General features: G+C 49.5%; 1 protein-coding gene across 1 annotated transcript in view; it reads right to left on the bottom strand.

The window, feature by feature from the left end:
* LOC135057097 (uncharacterized) overlaps nt 1–15232 on the bottom strand; it is a 204258-nt gene extending 189026 nt beyond the window's left edge. Inside the window, exon 1 of the mRNA XM_063962998.1 lies at nt 15184–15232. The gene's annotated coding sequence lies outside the window, so the exon portion shown is untranslated. The remainder of the gene's footprint in view (nt 1–15183) is intronic.
* Between the last annotated feature and the right edge of the window lie 1351 nt (nt 15233–16583).

The following is a 16583-nucleotide window of genomic DNA, read 5'->3' as shown; positions in this document are numbered from 1 at the left end:
ATCCCACAGCTGAATCAACTTTAGGATGACGCACTTGCACTAGCACTTGCTGGACATTCTTGGGCGTCCCGAAGCCTTCTTCACAACTGCCATTCCTGAGCAAGCTCTGCACTGGTGGTGCCCCGATTCCACAGCTGAATCAACTTTAGGATGACACACTTGCACTAGCACTTGCTGGACATTCTTGGGCGTCCTGAAGCCATCTTCACAACTATTGAACCTCTCTCCTTGAAGTTCTTGATGATTCGATTAACGGTTGATTTAGGTGCAATCTTACTAGCAGCAATATCCTTGCCTGTGAAGCCCTTTTTGTGCAAAGCAATGATGACTGCACGTGTTTCCTTGCAGGTAACCATGGTAAACAGAGGAAAAACAATGATTTCAAGCACCACCCTTCTTTTAAAGCTTCCAGTCTGTTGTTCTAACTCAATCAGCATGACAGAGTGATCTCTGGCCTTGTACTCGTCAACTCTCTCACCTCTGTTAATGAGATAATCACTGACATGATGTCAGATGCTCCTTTTGTGGGGGGGGGGGGGGCTGAAATGCAGTGGAAATATTGTTTTTGGGATTAAGGGCCTAATTCAGTAAGGATTGCAAATTCTGCTAATTAGCAGAATTTGCATTCCTTTGGAGTGGATGCTGGGGGCCGCCCATCGCTGGGCAAGTCCGCCCACTGCTGGGCAAGGCCGCCCAGCATACTGACTGGAGCCTCCCCCCATTGAACAAGCAGAAATTGCGAATGCATCGAAATTTCTGCTTGTTAGCAGAAACTAAGGAAGCCTCCTGCCGGCGCATCCTAGCTGCACCTGCAGGAGGCCCGCCGCCATCTTCCCGAACATGGCAGCTGCGTGTGATGTCACGCAGCGTCCTCCCCATTCGCGACGCACCACCCCAGCAACGCTCCGTCTCCTCCCTGGAAATGGAGTTTTGAACCCGCCCCCCCCCCCCTCCGCCTGATTGCCCTTCCACCAGTGACGTGCGGTGGGGTGAGGCAGAGCCTTTCCTGTCATACTTACGTTTGTACCAGAGTTTTGACTGTATAAAGTATATGAAAAATACAAAGAATATGTTTGAAATGTCTTCTTTGTATTATTCTAATCATTTTTATAGCCAAAACTCTAGAGTAAAAAGTCTATGGCAGGGGAGGCAGTGCCTCACCTGCTTATCTTTTCCACACATCTCTGATCAAAACTCACCAAATTTCCAGGGGTTTATACTGCTGCACCTGTGTATAATGCCCACTTGTACACTTTTGCTCATATTTTGTGTGTAAATCTGTCTCTGGTGCTAGCTAGTGCCTCCTTAGCCTTTTAGCTCACCGCACGTCCCTGCCCTTCACAGTATGTCTCAGCTCAGCCATGGGTGACACCAGTAATCAGGCTGGGCTGCACCCATGTCCTATATGGGACTGGCATAACTAGGGTTTTTTTGGCATCCCAGGATGCAACAGGCCCGTCCATATATCCCCGCCTACTGGCTCAGGCAAATCGGTTGTATTCCAAAGCAGAAGCATGTAGAGCCCTAATCAGGTGAGAAGAACACACATGCACACCCTTCCGTACAAGAAGGAAAAGGTTAGTGAGTAGAAGGATCCTCAAATCAGGTGCGTCAGGGTGGGATCCCTGTGGATACTGTGGACTTAGGAGAAATACCGTTATCAACAGTAAGTTCTTACAATAACGTATATTTCTCCGGCAGGGTCCACAGGTTATCCACAGGATAACAATTGGATATCCCAAAGCAATTTAGTGGTGGGGACGCTCCTGATTGGACAGGAGAACCCTTCGCCCGAATTCAGCGTCATGAGAGGCAAAGGTAGAGGCATAACGTCTAATGAATGTGTTAATGGAAGACCATGTGGCTGCCTTACAAATCTGTTCTGCTGAAGCACCACGCTGTGCTGCCCATGAGGGACCTACCTTACGCATAGAGTGAGCAGAAACATTAGCCGGAACAGGGAGATCAGCTAGAGAATATGCTTCTAAAATCGTCATCCGAAGCCATCTTGCCAGCGTCTGTTTACTAGCAGGCCATCCTCTCTTGTGAATTCCGTAGAGAATGAAGAGAGAATCTGTCTTTCTGATGGCACTGGTACGATCCACGTAGATCCTTAAGGCACGGACCATGTCCAGTGATGCATCTCCCGCAGAAAGTCCCGGTACCTGAAAAGCCGGGACTACAATTTCTTCATTAAGGTGGAATTTAGACACCACCTTAGGAAGATACCCAGACCTAGTTCTGAGAACTGCTTTATCTGGATAAAAAATCAGAAATGGGGAAAGACATGACAGTGCCCCTAAATCTGATACTCTTCTAGGCACTGTAGGCGGAACAAACGGAGGTTGAATTCGCAGCATTCCTTGGAAAAAAGTACGCACATCCTGTAAATTGGCAATTTTCTTTTGGAACCATACAGTCAATGCCGATACTTGCACTCTCAAGGAAGCTACCTTCAAACCTTTATCCATTCCTGCCTAAAGGAATGCTAAGACCCTGGAAACTCTGAAAGATTTCAGGTCCACCTTTCTTTCACTGCACCAACGAATATAGGTTTGCCATATTCCGTGATAAATGCGAGCTGAGGAAGGTTTCCTTGCTCTGAGCATTGTTTGAATTAACTGTTGTGAGAATCCTCTTGACTTCAGGATAGAGGTTTCAAGAGCCACGCCGTCAAAGACAGTGTGTATACTCCAGATGTCTGTGATAACAAGGACCCTGCATCAGTAGATCTGGACGTTGAGGGAGCAGAAGTGGAACTTCCATCGACATTCTCTGCAGATCTGTGTACCAATGTCTTCTGGACCAAGCCGGAACTATTAGTATCATGGCACCCTTTCCTTGCTTTATTTTTCTCACCACCCTGGGTAACAGGGTGACGGAGGAAACACATAAGCTATATGAAAGTCCCATCTCACCGACAAGGCGTCCGCAATGATTGCTCTGGGATCCTTTGTTCTTGACCCATAAGCGGCCTCTTTGTTGTTCAGATGGGACGCCATCAGATATATCTCTGGCAACCCCCACTTGTGTACTACAGTCTGGAAGACCTACGGGTGTAGAGCCCATTCGCTTGCTCGAATGGTGTGTCGACTGAGAAAGTCCGCTTCCCAGTTTAGGACTCCTGGAATGAACACTGCAGACAAGGCTGGATAGTGAAGTTCTGCTCACTTTAGTATGTGACTTACCTCCTTCATTACTTTCTGGCTGCAAGTTCCTCCCTGATGGTTGAGGTACGCTACTGTCGTCGCATTGTCTGAGCGGATCTGTACTGGTTTTCCTTGAAGAATGTCCTTTGCCTGAATCAATGCCATGCCTATGGCCCGAAGTTCCAACACATTTATTGGCAGCCAACTTTCTTCTTTGGTCCATTGTCCCTAGAAGCACAATCTTCCGGACACTGCACCACAGCCCTGGAGACTGGCATCTGTTGTCAGAATCTCCCAATCTGATATCCAAAAGGGTCTCCCCTTGTCCAGATGGGATGTCTGTAGCCACCAGGCTAATGACCTTGTTACTTTTACCTAAAGTACCATAGTCTGTTTCTTTATTGTCTGATGTAATCCATTCCATTTGGAAAGAATCAGACGCTGCAGAGGCCTTGAGTGGAATTGTGCATACTCCACCATGTCAAATGTTGACACCATCAAACCCACCACTCGCATTGCTGCATGAATGGATACCGTTTGACTGTGCAGTAAGTCTTAAATCCTTGACTGTACCTTGGATATCTTGTTCCGAGGTAAAATTGTTCTCTGCAGACCTGAATCCAGTACAGCCCCCAAGTGAGTCATCCTCTGATGGAACCAGAGACAATTTTGCCCAATTTATGAGCCACCCGTACCTCTGCAGATATGTTATGGTCTGTTGGAGATGACCTAGGAGCAATTCCTGTGACTGTGCCAGGATTAAAAGATCGAGGTATGGGAAAATTCTTATCCCCTGCTGGCGGAGATATGGTGCCATAACCACCATAATCTTGGTAAATACTCTGGGAGCTGTGGCTAACCCAAAGGGCAGAGCCTGGAACTGAAAATGCTGTTAAAGGATAGCGAACCTGAGATAACACTGATGGGACAGTGCTATAGGAACATGTAGGTAAGCATCCTGAATATCCAGGGATACCATATAATCTCCTGGCTCCATGGCCAAGATTATGGAACGTAATGTTTCCATGTGAAACTGAGGTGCCCAAATGTATTTGTTCAGCATTTTGAGATTGAGAATGGGCCGGAATGACCCATTTGGCTTCTGAACCAATAATATGTTGGAGTAAAAACCCTGTCCTCGTTGTGCAGGGGGAACTGGAATAATTACTCCTGACTGAAGAAATTTCTGAACTGCTTCTTGCAAAGCCCTGGCCTTCATCTCTACCCGAGACGGGCTGGTACAGAAAAACTTTCAAGTAGGATGCTTCTTGAAGGGAAACGCATAACCTAGCTAAACCGCTTCCTGCACCCAAGCATCTGTCGTAGACTGTTGCTAAATCTGTGCAAACTGAAGAAGTCGGCCCCCTACCCTGGGGTCCCCCAGGTGGAGACTCGCACCATCAGGCTGATGGCTTATCCTCTTATTTGGAAGTTTTACCAGACTTGTATTGGGGCTTGCGATCACTTTTTCCCTTACCTTTTCTTTGAGACCGAAAGGGCCAAAAAACCGGAACTTTAGGTTTGTATTTGAATGTGGAAGGAAAATTGACCTTCTTGGAGTCTGCTTCGGACTCCAAAATATCTGTCAATTCTTTACCTAAAAGAATATTTCCGGAAAAAGGCAAAGATTACAAAACCTTCTTGAACTCTGAATCAGCTTTCCATGTACGTAACCAAAGTGCTCTGTGAGCAGCTATTGTTGAAGCTGATGCCCTAGAAGCAATAATACCCATATCTAATGCTGCTTCTTCCAAGAATATTGCAGCCTGTTTTATATGTGCTACATGGGATTTTTGCTCTCTGAAGTATACTGGAAAAGCCCCCTCCAATGTCTCAGCCCAGGCAGCCACTGCCTTTGCCATCCAAGCTGAAGCCATGGCTGGTTTTATGACTGCCCCAGACAGGGAAAATATGGTTTTTAGAAACCCATCCACTCTCCTATCCATGACATCATTTAATGATGTTGAAGGCAAAGGTAATATAGATTTTCGCACTAATCGAATCACATGCGTATCTACTTTAGGAGCCACCTCCCTTTTTATACAATCCCCAGCTGGAAGAGGATAATTGGAATCCCATTTCTTTGGAATTCTAAACCTCTTATTGGGCGTTGCCCAAGCCTCTTCCATGATTTCCGTCAGCTGATCTGACCCTGGAAACTCAGTCTTAACTGTTTTAGGACGTTTACACACAGGTGCCTTGGTTTTTAACACAGGCTCTGCTGAATCCTCTAAGGAAAGAATGGCTTTCATTGCTTTAATTAACTCAGCTATATCCACTGAGCCGAGACCTTCCTCTTCTTCTGTTAGGTTCCTGGTGCTCAGAACAAGGGAGATGTTATGAAGCGAGTCCAGAGCACCAGGACGTAATGCTGGGAAAGGGGAATGGAAAGGGAATAGCCCCTGGCGCCCTATCTCCGTTGTCTCGCCCGTGCTGTCAGTACACTCTTGCGAGACTATGGTTGCTTGAGCCCATGGCAGCCGCGTTTGAAGGGCGGATTACGTCTGCACAACTTCGATGCCCCCTCAGGTCTTAATGAGAGACAAAGAGTGAACCGAGACAGGGTGATAACAAGGGGCCCTCTGACTAAACAACAAGGCCAGGGGCTACTAACAAACCTAAAACCAAAGTATGTGCGGCTTGCCGCTAAAGGAAAAGAACAACAAAGGAAATGCTGACCACACGCCGACACAATACTTTTGTGTACCGGCGGTGACAGCATAAGCAGAACCCTCTGCAAAACACCAGTGACAGAAATAATAAGGGAATACAGCGGCCTAGGCCGACGGACGCGGCAGTGCAGCTACTCACGGAACCGGTACGAATACTGGCAAACGGACAGGAACTCCCAATGCTGCTGACACAGACTCTCAGAACTGGAGGACAGGCAGAATCCCAAACGACAGACCGGTGGACACCAAGAAGCCAGAAACTTGACCAGGCACAGGCAAAGGCACTGGACCTCAGGACAGGAACGCCTCACGGCAGGACACGGGATCAGACATAGGAATCAACATAGGAATCGACACAGGGACTGACACAGGAATCGACACAGGAAGCTCAGGAACTAGCAGGAACCAAGCTCAGAACTCAAGCAGAGTGGAAACCCAGAAATATCACCAGCGTCTGTGAATAGCACTGAGCCAGCATATAACAGAGAGGCCTAATTAATAATCTCATGCAGCTGCCCTGTTGCATGACTCCAAACTGACAAGATGCAATTAGCAGCCAGGTGAGGCTGAACACATGGGAACAAGCTGCAATTACACAGACTCACCAGCGGCAGCAACCAAGAGTACTCTTAAACAGAGCAACGGGAAATCCTGGCCTGCGAAACAACTTATAAACATAAAATAGGAATGAACCACTACCCGTGGTTCATAACAGTATCCCCTCCTTAAGGGTGAGTTCCGAGCACCCCATGACACCCACGGGGAACATGAACAGAAGAATAACATAAAATACCTAACTAACATGCAAACAGGAATGAGCCACAGCCGTGGCTCATAACATCTTCGTATGCTGAAGTAGAATTATTTGAGATTTCATCTTCCGATGACTCTTCCTCTGCCTCATGTGTAGCCTGTGAAGGTGAAGATTTACTTACCCTCGGTTTATCCACCTGTTTCTTTTGAGAAGGTGCTGGTGAATACGATATACCGTAGGTAGGGAGCTGCTTGTAAGGGTTAATAGTGTAACCTATTCCTGGTACAGATGGAGTAGGAATTATCCGTTCAGCTATACTGGATAAGGTCTGTGCAAACATAGCCCAAGGTGGATCCATTTGTACCTGACATTGTACCGGGATCTGCCTTGTACTTTGCTGAAAACTAAAGCAATTTGTACACAAACCATCCTGAACCAGATCCTGAGAGGATAATACATTTTTGCAAGACAAACATGAAGTGAGTGTTGGTGTTGCTGTAAGTGTACCTTCCTCACCCTTGCAGCTCTTAGACATGATAAATAATCAGCACTTTCACAGTGTACTACACAATTTGTGACTGTAATCACTTTAAAGTATTTAAAGTGACCTACAATCTGACCCCACCGATGCACCGGCATTGAGGATCAGAAAGGACAATTAACAGACATATAGTAAAGTCAGCAATAGCTAGCAGTCAGTTACATGTTATACATTAGTACATAGGTTCTCAAACTCGGTCCTCAGCACCCCACACAGTGCATGTTTTGCAGGTTACCCAGCAGGTGCACAGGTGTATTAATTACTCACTGACACATTTTAAAAGGTCCACAGGTAAAGCTAATTATATCACTTGCGATTCTGTGAGGAGACCTGCAAGACATGCACCGTGTGGGGTCCTGAGGACCGAGTTTGAGAACCTATGTACTAATGTATAACATGTAACTGACTGCTAGTGTGATTGCTGACTTTACTATATGTCTGTTAATTGTCCTTTGAGAACCTGTGCATTAGTATAATTTAGCAATATGAGTATATCATCAACTACAAACATATCTTTAAGTATGTAGGAGAACATATTACTGATCACGTTTAATCCGATCTAACGTATTCAGAGAGTGCGGACAGAACACAGAGAGTGTGGACAGAACAGAGAGTGTGGACAGAACAGAGAGTGTGGATAGAACACAGTGAGTGCGAACAGAACACAGAGAGTGCGGACAGAACACAGAGAGTGCGGACAGAACACAGAGAGTGCGGACAGAACAGAGAGTGCGGACAGAACACAGAGAGTGCGGACAGAACACAGAGAGTGCGGACAGAACACAGAGAGTGCGGACAGAACACAGAGAGTGCGGACAGAACACAGAGACTGTGGATAGACCACAGAGAGTGCGGACAGAACACAGAGAGTGCGGACAGAACACAGAGAGTGCGGACAGAACACAGAGAGTGCGGACAGAACACAGAGAGTGCGGATAGAACACAGAGAGTGCGAACAGAACACAGAGAGTGCGAACAGAGAGTGCGGATAGAACACAGAGAGTGCGAACAAAACACAGAGAGTGCGAACAGAACACAGAGAGTGCGAACAGAACACAGAGAGTGCGAACAGAACACAGAGAGTGCGGACAGAACACAGAGAGTGCGGACAGAACACAGAGAGTGCGGACAGAACACAGAGACTGTGGATAGAACACAGAGAGTGCGGACAGAACACAGAGAGTGCGGACAGAACACAGAGAGTGCGGACAGAACACAGAGAGTGCGGACAGAACACAGAGAGTGCGAACAGAACACAGAGAGTGCGAACAGAACACAGAGAGTGCGAACAGAACACAGAGAGTGTGGATAGAACACAGAGAGTGTGGACAGTACACAGAGAGTGCAGACAGAACACAGAGAGTGCAGACAGAACACAGAGAGTGCAGACAGAACACAGAGAGTGTGGACAGAACACAGAGAGTGTGGACAGAACACAGAGAGTGTGGACAGAACACAGAGAGTGTGGATAGAACACAGAGAGTGTGGATAGACACAGGGAGTGTGGACAGAACACAGAGAGTGTGGACAGAACAGAGAGTGTGGATAGAACACAGAGAGTGTGAACAGAACACAGAGAGTGTGGATAGAACACAGAGAGTGTGGACAGAACACAGAGAGTGTAGAAAGAACACAGAGAGTGTGGATAGAACACAGAGAGCGTGGATTGAACACAGAGAGTGTGAACAGAACACAGAGAGTGTAGATAGAACACAGAGAGTGTGGACAGAACACAGAGAGTGTGGATAGAACACAGAGAGTGTGGACAGAACACAGAGAGTGTGGACAGAACACAGAGAGTGTGGACAGAACACAGAGAGTGTGAACAGAACACAGAGAGTGTAGATAGAACACAGAGAGTGTGGACAGAACACAGAGAGTGTGGATAGAACACAGAGAGTGCGCATAGAACACAGAGAGTGCGAACAGAACACAGAGAGTGCGAACAGAACACAGAGAGTGTGGATAGGACACAGAGAGTGTGGATAGGACACAGAGAGTGTGAACAGAACACAGAGAGTGTGGACAGAACACAGAGAGTGTGGATAGAACACAGAGAGTGTGGACAGAACACAGAGAGTGTGGATAGAACACAGAGAGTACTAACAGAACACAGAGAGTGCGGACAGAACACAGAGAGTGCGGACAGAAAACACAGAGAGTGCGGACAGAACACAGAGAGTGCGGACAGAACACAGAGAGTGCGGACAGAACACAGAGAGTGCGGACAGAACACAGAGAGTGCGGATAGAACACAGAGAGTGTGGACAGAACAGAGAGTGTGGACAGAACACAGAGAGTGTGGATAGAACACAGAGAGTGTGGATAGAACACAGAGAGTGTGGACAGAACACAGAGAGTGCGGACAGAACACAGAGAGTGCGGACAGAACACAGAGAGTGCGGACAGAACACAGAGAGTGGGGACAGAACACAGAGAGTGGGGACAGAACACAGAGAGTGCGAACAGAACGCGGACAGAGAGTGTGGATAGAACACAGAGAGTGTGGACAGAACACAGAGAGTGCGGACAGAACACAGAGAGTGCGGACAGAACACAGAGAGTGCGGACAGAACACAGAGCACACAGAGTGCGAACAGAACACAGAGAGTGTGGATAGAACACAGAGAGTGTGAACAGAACACAGAGAGTGTGGATAGAACACAGAGAGTGCGGACAGAACACAGAGAGTGCGGACAGAGCACAGAGAGTGCGAACAGAACACAGAGAGTGTGGATAGAACACAGAGAGTGCGGACAGAGGACAGAACACAGACAGTGTGGACAGAACACAGAGAGTGTGGACAGAACACAGAGAGTGTGGATAGAACACAGAGAGTGTGGATAGAACACAGAGAGTGTGGATAGAACACAGAGAGTGTGAACAGAACACAGAGAGTGTGAACAGAACACAGAGAGTGTGGATAGAACACAGAGAGTGTGAACAGAACACAGAGAGTGTGGATAGAACACAGAGAGTGTGAACAGAACACAGAGAGTGCGGACAGAACACAGAGAGTGCGGACAGAACACAGAGAGTGCGGACAGAGGACAGAGCACAGAGAGTGTGGATAGAACACAGAGAGTGTGGATAGAACACAGAGAGTGCGGACAGAACACAGAGAGTGCGGACAGAACATAGAGAGTGTGGACAGAACACAGAGAGTGCGGACAGAACACAGAGAGTGCGGACAGAGGACAGAACACAGAGTGTGGACAGAACACAGAGAGTGTGGACAGAACACAGAGAGTGCGAACAGAACACAGAGAGTGCGAACAGAACACAGAGAGTGCGGACAGAACACAGAGAGTGCGGACAGAGGACAGAACACAGAGAGTGCGGACAGAACACAGAGAGTGCGGACAGAACACAGAGAGTGCGGACAGAACACAGAGAGTGCGGACAGAACACAGAGAGTGCGGACAGAACACAGAGAGTGCGGACAGAGGACAGAGAGTGCGGACAGAGGACAGAGCACACAGAGTGCGAAGAGAACACAGAGAGTGTGGATAGAACACAGAGAGTGTGGATAGAACACAGAGAGTGTGGATAGAACACAGAGAGTGCGGACAGAACACAGAGAGTGCGGACAGAACACAGAGAGTGCGGACAGAACACAGAGAGTGTGGACAGAACACAGAGTGTGTGGCTAGAACACAGAGAGTGCGAACAGAACACAGAGAGTGTGAATAGAACACAGAGAGTGTAAACAGAACACAGAGAGTGCGGACAGAACACAGAGAGTGCGGACAGAACACAGAGAGTGAGGACAGAGCACACAGAGTGCGAACAGAACACAGAGAGTGTGGATAGAACACAGAGAGTGCGGACAGAACACAGAGAGTGTCGATAGAACAAAGAGAGTGTGAACAGAACACAGAGAGTGCGGACAGAACACAGAGAGTGCGGACAGAGGACAGAGCACAGAGAGTGCGGACAGAGGACAGAGCACAGAGAGTGCGAACAGAACACAGAGAGTGCGGACAGAACACAGAGAGTGCGGACAGAACACAGAGAGTGCGGACAGAACACAGAGAGTGTGGACAGAACACAGAGATTGCGGACAGAGTGTAAATAGAACCTATGGCGAGCACAGCGAACCACCAAGCCCGCAATGGGGTTTCATTGCGCTCGTTGCCCTGACGGCATAATGGAGGTCAAGCATTTCCAACACATTTGCAACTGCCACTAATGTCTTGGGGCTGGTAACGGGACTGGTAACTACCTGGAAGGTTATTCAGTTGGTTACAATGTATAATGGTTATGTACGTTACTATATTGCACTATTTGTGTATATTTCTCTCCTCCCTACCTGTGTGACTGCCAAACCTAAGGATCCGTACACATGTCCTGCCCACTGCTGCCTGCACCACTGCCAATCTCTGCACATGTCCTGCCCACTGCTGCCTGCAACGCTCCCAATCTCTGCACATATCCTGCCCACCGCTGCCTGCACCACTGCCAATCTCTGCACATGTCCTGCCCACCGCTGCCTGCAATGCTCCCAATCTCTGCACATGTCCTGCCCACCGCTGCCTGCAATGCTCCCAATCTCTGCACATGTCCTGCCCACTGCTGCCTGCAACGCTCCCAATCTCTGCACATGTCCTGCCCACTGCTGCCTGCAACACTCCCAATCTCTGCACATATCCTGCCCACTGCTGCCTGCAACACTCCCAATCCCTGCACATGTCCTGCCCACTGCTGCCTGCACCACTGCCAATCTCTGCACATGTCCTGCCCACTGCTGCCTGCAACACTCCCAATCTCTGCACATGTCCTGCCCACTGCTGCCTGCAACGCTCCCAATCTCTGCACATATCCTGCCCACTGCTGCCTGCAACGCTCCCAATCTCTGCACATGTCCTGCCGACTGCTGCCTGCAACACTCCCAATCTCTGCACATGTCCTGCCCACTGCTGCCTGCAACACTGCCAATATCTGCACATGTCCTGCCCACTGCTGCCTACAACACTGCCAATCTCTGCACATATCCTGCCCACTGCTGCCTGCAACACTGCCAATCTCTGCACATATCCTGCCCACTGCTGCCTGCAACACTCCCAATCTCTGCACATGTCATGCCCACTGCTGCCTGCAACGCTGCCAATCTCTGCACATGTCCTGCCCACCGCTGCCTGCAACTCTCCCAATCTCTGCACATATCCTGCCCACCGCTGCCTGCAACGCTCCCAATCTCTGCACATATCCTGCCCACCGCTGCCTGCAACGCTCCCAATCTCTGCACATGTCCTGCCCACTGCTGTCTGCAACGCTCCCAATCCCTGCACATTTCCTGCCCACTGCTGCCTGCAACACTCCCAATCTCTGCACATGTCCTGCCCACTGCTGCCTGCAACACTGCCAATATCTGCACATGTCCTGTCCACTGCTGCCTACAACACTGCCCATCTCTGCACATATCCTGCCCACTGCTGCCTGCAACACTGCCAATCTCTGCACATATCCTGCCCACTGCTGCCTGCAACGCTCCCAATCTCTGCACATATCCTGCCCACCGCTGCCTGCAACGCTCCCAATCTCTGCACATGTCCTGCCCACTGCTGCCTGCAACGCTGCCAATCTCTGCACATGTCCTGCCCACCGCTGCCTGCAACTCTCCCAATCTCTGCACATGTCCTGCCCACTGCTGCCTGCAATGCTCCCAATCCCTACACATGTCCTGCCCACTGCTGCCTGCACCACTGCCAATCTCTGCACATGTCCTGCCCACTGCTGCCTGCAACACTGCCAATCTCTGCACATGTCCTGCCCACTGCTGCCTACAACACTGCCAATCTCTGCACATATCCTGCCCACTGCTGCCTGCAACACTGCCAATCTCTGCACATATACTGCCCACTGCTGCCTGCAACACTCCCAATCGTTGCACATGTCCTGCCCACTGCTGCCTGCAAAGCTGCCAATCTCTGCACATGTCCTGCCCACCGCTGCCTGCAACTCTCCCAATCTCTGCACATATCCTGCCCACCGCTGCCTGCAACGCTCCCAATCTCTGCACATATCCTGCCCACCGCTGCCTGCAACGCTCCCAATCTCTGCACGTCCTGCCCACTGCTGCCTGCACCACTGCCAATCTCTGCACATGTCCTGCCCACTGCTGCCTGCAACACTCCCAATCTCTGCACATGTCCTGCCCACTGCTGCCTGCAATGCTCCCAATCTCTGCACATGTCCTGCCCACTGCTGCCTGCAACGCTCCCAATCCCTGCACATGTCCTGCCCACTGCTGCCTGCAACACTGCCAATATCTGCACATGTCCTGTCCACTGCTGCATACAACACTGCCCATCTCTGCACATATCCTGCCCACTGCTGCCTGCAACACTGCCAATCTCTGCACATATCCTGCCCACTGCTGCCTGCAACACTCCCAATCTCTGCACATGTCCTGCCCACTGCTGCCTGCAACGCTGCCAATCTCTGCACATGTCCTGCCCACCGCTGCCTGCAACTCTCCCAATCTCTGCACATGTCCTGCCCACTGCTGCCTGCAATGCTCCCAATCCCTGCACATGTCCTGCCCACTGCTGCCTGCAACACTCCCAATGCCTACACATGTCCTGCCACTGCTGCCTGCACCACTGCCAATCTCTGCACATGTCCTGCCCACCGCTGCCTGCAACACTCCCAATCTCTGCACATGTCCTGCCCACTGCTGCCTGCAACACTGCCAATATCTGCACATGTCCTGCCCACAACACTGCCAATCTCTGCACATATCCTGCCCACTGCTGCCTGCAACACTGCCAATCTCTGCACATATCCTGCCCACTGCTGCCTGCAACACTCCCAATCTCTTCACATGTCCTGCCCACTGCTGCCTGCAAAGCTGCCAATCTCTGCACATGTCCTGCCCACCGCTGCCTGCAACGCTCCCAATCTCTGCACATATCCTGCCCACCGCTGCCTGCAACGCTCCCAATCTCTGCACATGTCCTGCCCACTGCTGCCTGCACCACTGCCAATCTCTGCACATGTCCTGCCCACTGCTGCCTGCAACACTCCCAATCTCTGCACATGTCCTGCCCACTGCTGCCTGCAACGCTCCCAATCTCTGAACATATCCTGCCCACTGCTGCCTGCAACGCTCCCAATCTCTGCACATGTCCTGCCCACTGCTGCCTGCAACGCTCCCAATCCCTGCACATGTCCTGCCCACTGCTGCCTACAACGCTCCCAATCCCTGCACATGTCCTGCCCACTGCTGCCTGCAACGCTCCCAATCTCTGCACATGTCCTGCCCACTGCTGCCTGCAATGCTCCCAATCTCTGCACATATCCTGCCCACTGCTGCCTGCAATGCTGCCAATCGGTGGCCCCTGCTTTAGAGTAATGGCAGAGTCTTCATCACCCATATTACAGTAACAGCGTGGCACGCGCCACCTGTATTACAACAATGACGGGGTTAGTGCCACCTGTATTACAGTAATGATAAGGTCTGCGCCACCTGCGTTACAGTAATGGTGGGGTCTGCACCGCCTTTATTATGGTAATGACGGGATCTGCGCCACCTGTATTACGGTATCGGCCGGGTCTGCGCCACCTGTATTACGGTAACGGCAGAGTCTGCGCCACCTGTGTCACGGTAACGGTGGGGTCTCCGCCATCTGTATTACGGTAGCGGCGAGGTCTGCGCCACCTGCATTACAGTAATAGGACACTAGAGTGTCAGCTACATACTTGCTTATCTGACCCTCTCCATGAGGGAGAAAATGCTCTGTTCCTGGACTGTCCTGGTAATGAATGACTGCCATCACCTGTGGTGAGCTAGTTAATTGATAAGAAAGGTGTTTCACCACAGGTGATGGCAATCATACATTACCAGGAAAGTCCAGGAACAGAGCATTTTCTCCCTCATGGAGAGGGTCAGGTAGGCAAGTATGGTCAGCTACCTGTACAGGGATAATGAAGCACCAGAGGCTGCTCCAGCTGCACTATAACAAGGCACCAGAGGCTGCTCCCCCTGTAGTACAGCAACCTGACACCAGAGCTGCTCAGCCTATACAATAATAATAATAATAATAATAATAATAATATCATTACCTGCTGCCAGACACAGCAATGGCTGCTCTCTGCTCCTGCTGCCTTGTGGGAATGACAGAAGGAAGGCGGAGCTTAGATGGCCGCCGCTCCTGACGTCACTAAACGGCCAGGGAACCTATTGCAGCTGCTGGACTAGTCTACAAGAAAATGGCCGCCGGCCTCCTGCACTGAGGACATGTATGATAATAGTCATTACAGAGGGTGGTGCTGTGGCCGGGGTGTAGGACGGGAGGGGCAAGTCACCTGGAAGCTGCCTGTGCCAATCACACCTTGCTTCCGGCCTGTGCGTTCCACCTTACTTCCTGCCTCTGCGGTCCACCTTACTTCTGGTCTGTGCGTTTCACTATGCTTCCGGGCTGTGCGTTCCACACACAGGAAGTGAGTTTTATTCGCCCGTTGCAGCCTCCCAGTGTCCATCGAGATCAGGTAATGGCGTTTTACTATACAAGGGGAGCAGCCTGTGGTGTCCTGTTGTTATTATTATTATTATTATACAGGGGGAGCAGCTTGTGGTGTCCTGTTATTTTTATTATACAGGGGAGCGGCCTGTGGTGCCCTATTTTTATACAGGGGGAGCGGCCTGTGGTGTCCTATTATAATTATACAGGGGGAGCAGCCTGTAGTGTCCAGTTATTTTTATTATTATACAGAGTGAGCGTCCTGTGGTGTCCTGTTATTATTATTATACAGGGGGAGCGGTCTGTGGTGTCCAATTATACAGGGAGAGCGGCCAGTGGTGTCCTGTTGTTGTTATTATTATACAGGGTGAGTGGACTGTGGTGTCCTGTTATTATTATACAGGGGGAGCAGCCTGTGGTTTCCAGTTATTATTATACAGGGTGAGCCGCCTGTAGTGTCCTCTTATTTTTATTATGAAGGGGGAGCTGCCTGTGGTGTCCTGTTGTTGTTATTATTATTATTATGATTATACAGGGGGAGCAGCCTGTGGTGTCCTGTTATTATTATTATTATTATACAGGGGGAGCAGCGTGTGGTGTCCTGTTGTTGTTATTGTTATTATTATACAGGGGGAGCGACCTATGTTGTCCTATTATTATTATTATTATTATTATTATACAGGAGGAGCAGCCTGTGGTGTCCAGTTATTATTATACAGGGAGAGCAGCCTGTGTTGTCATCATATTATTATTATTATACAGGAGGAGCAGCCTGTGGTGTCCAGTTATTATTATTATACAGGGAGAGCAGCCTGTGTTGTCATCATCATCATATTATTATTATTATGATTATACAGGGGGAGCAGCCTGTGGTGTCCTGTTGTTATTGTTATTATTATACAGGGGGAGCGGCCTATGTTGTCCTTTTATTATTATTATTATTATTATTATTATTATTATACAGGAGGAGCAGCCTGTGGTGTCCAGTTATTATTATACAGG

This window comes from Pseudophryne corroboree, chromosome 3 (genome assembly GCF_028390025.1).
Source record: "Pseudophryne corroboree isolate aPseCor3 chromosome 3, aPseCor3.hap2, whole genome shotgun sequence".
Classification (NCBI taxonomy): Eukaryota; Metazoa; Chordata; class Amphibia; order Anura; family Myobatrachidae; genus Pseudophryne; species Pseudophryne corroboree.
The sequence above is the reverse complement of the archived record's forward strand: the minus strand, read 5'-3'. Positions and strand labels throughout refer to the sequence as shown.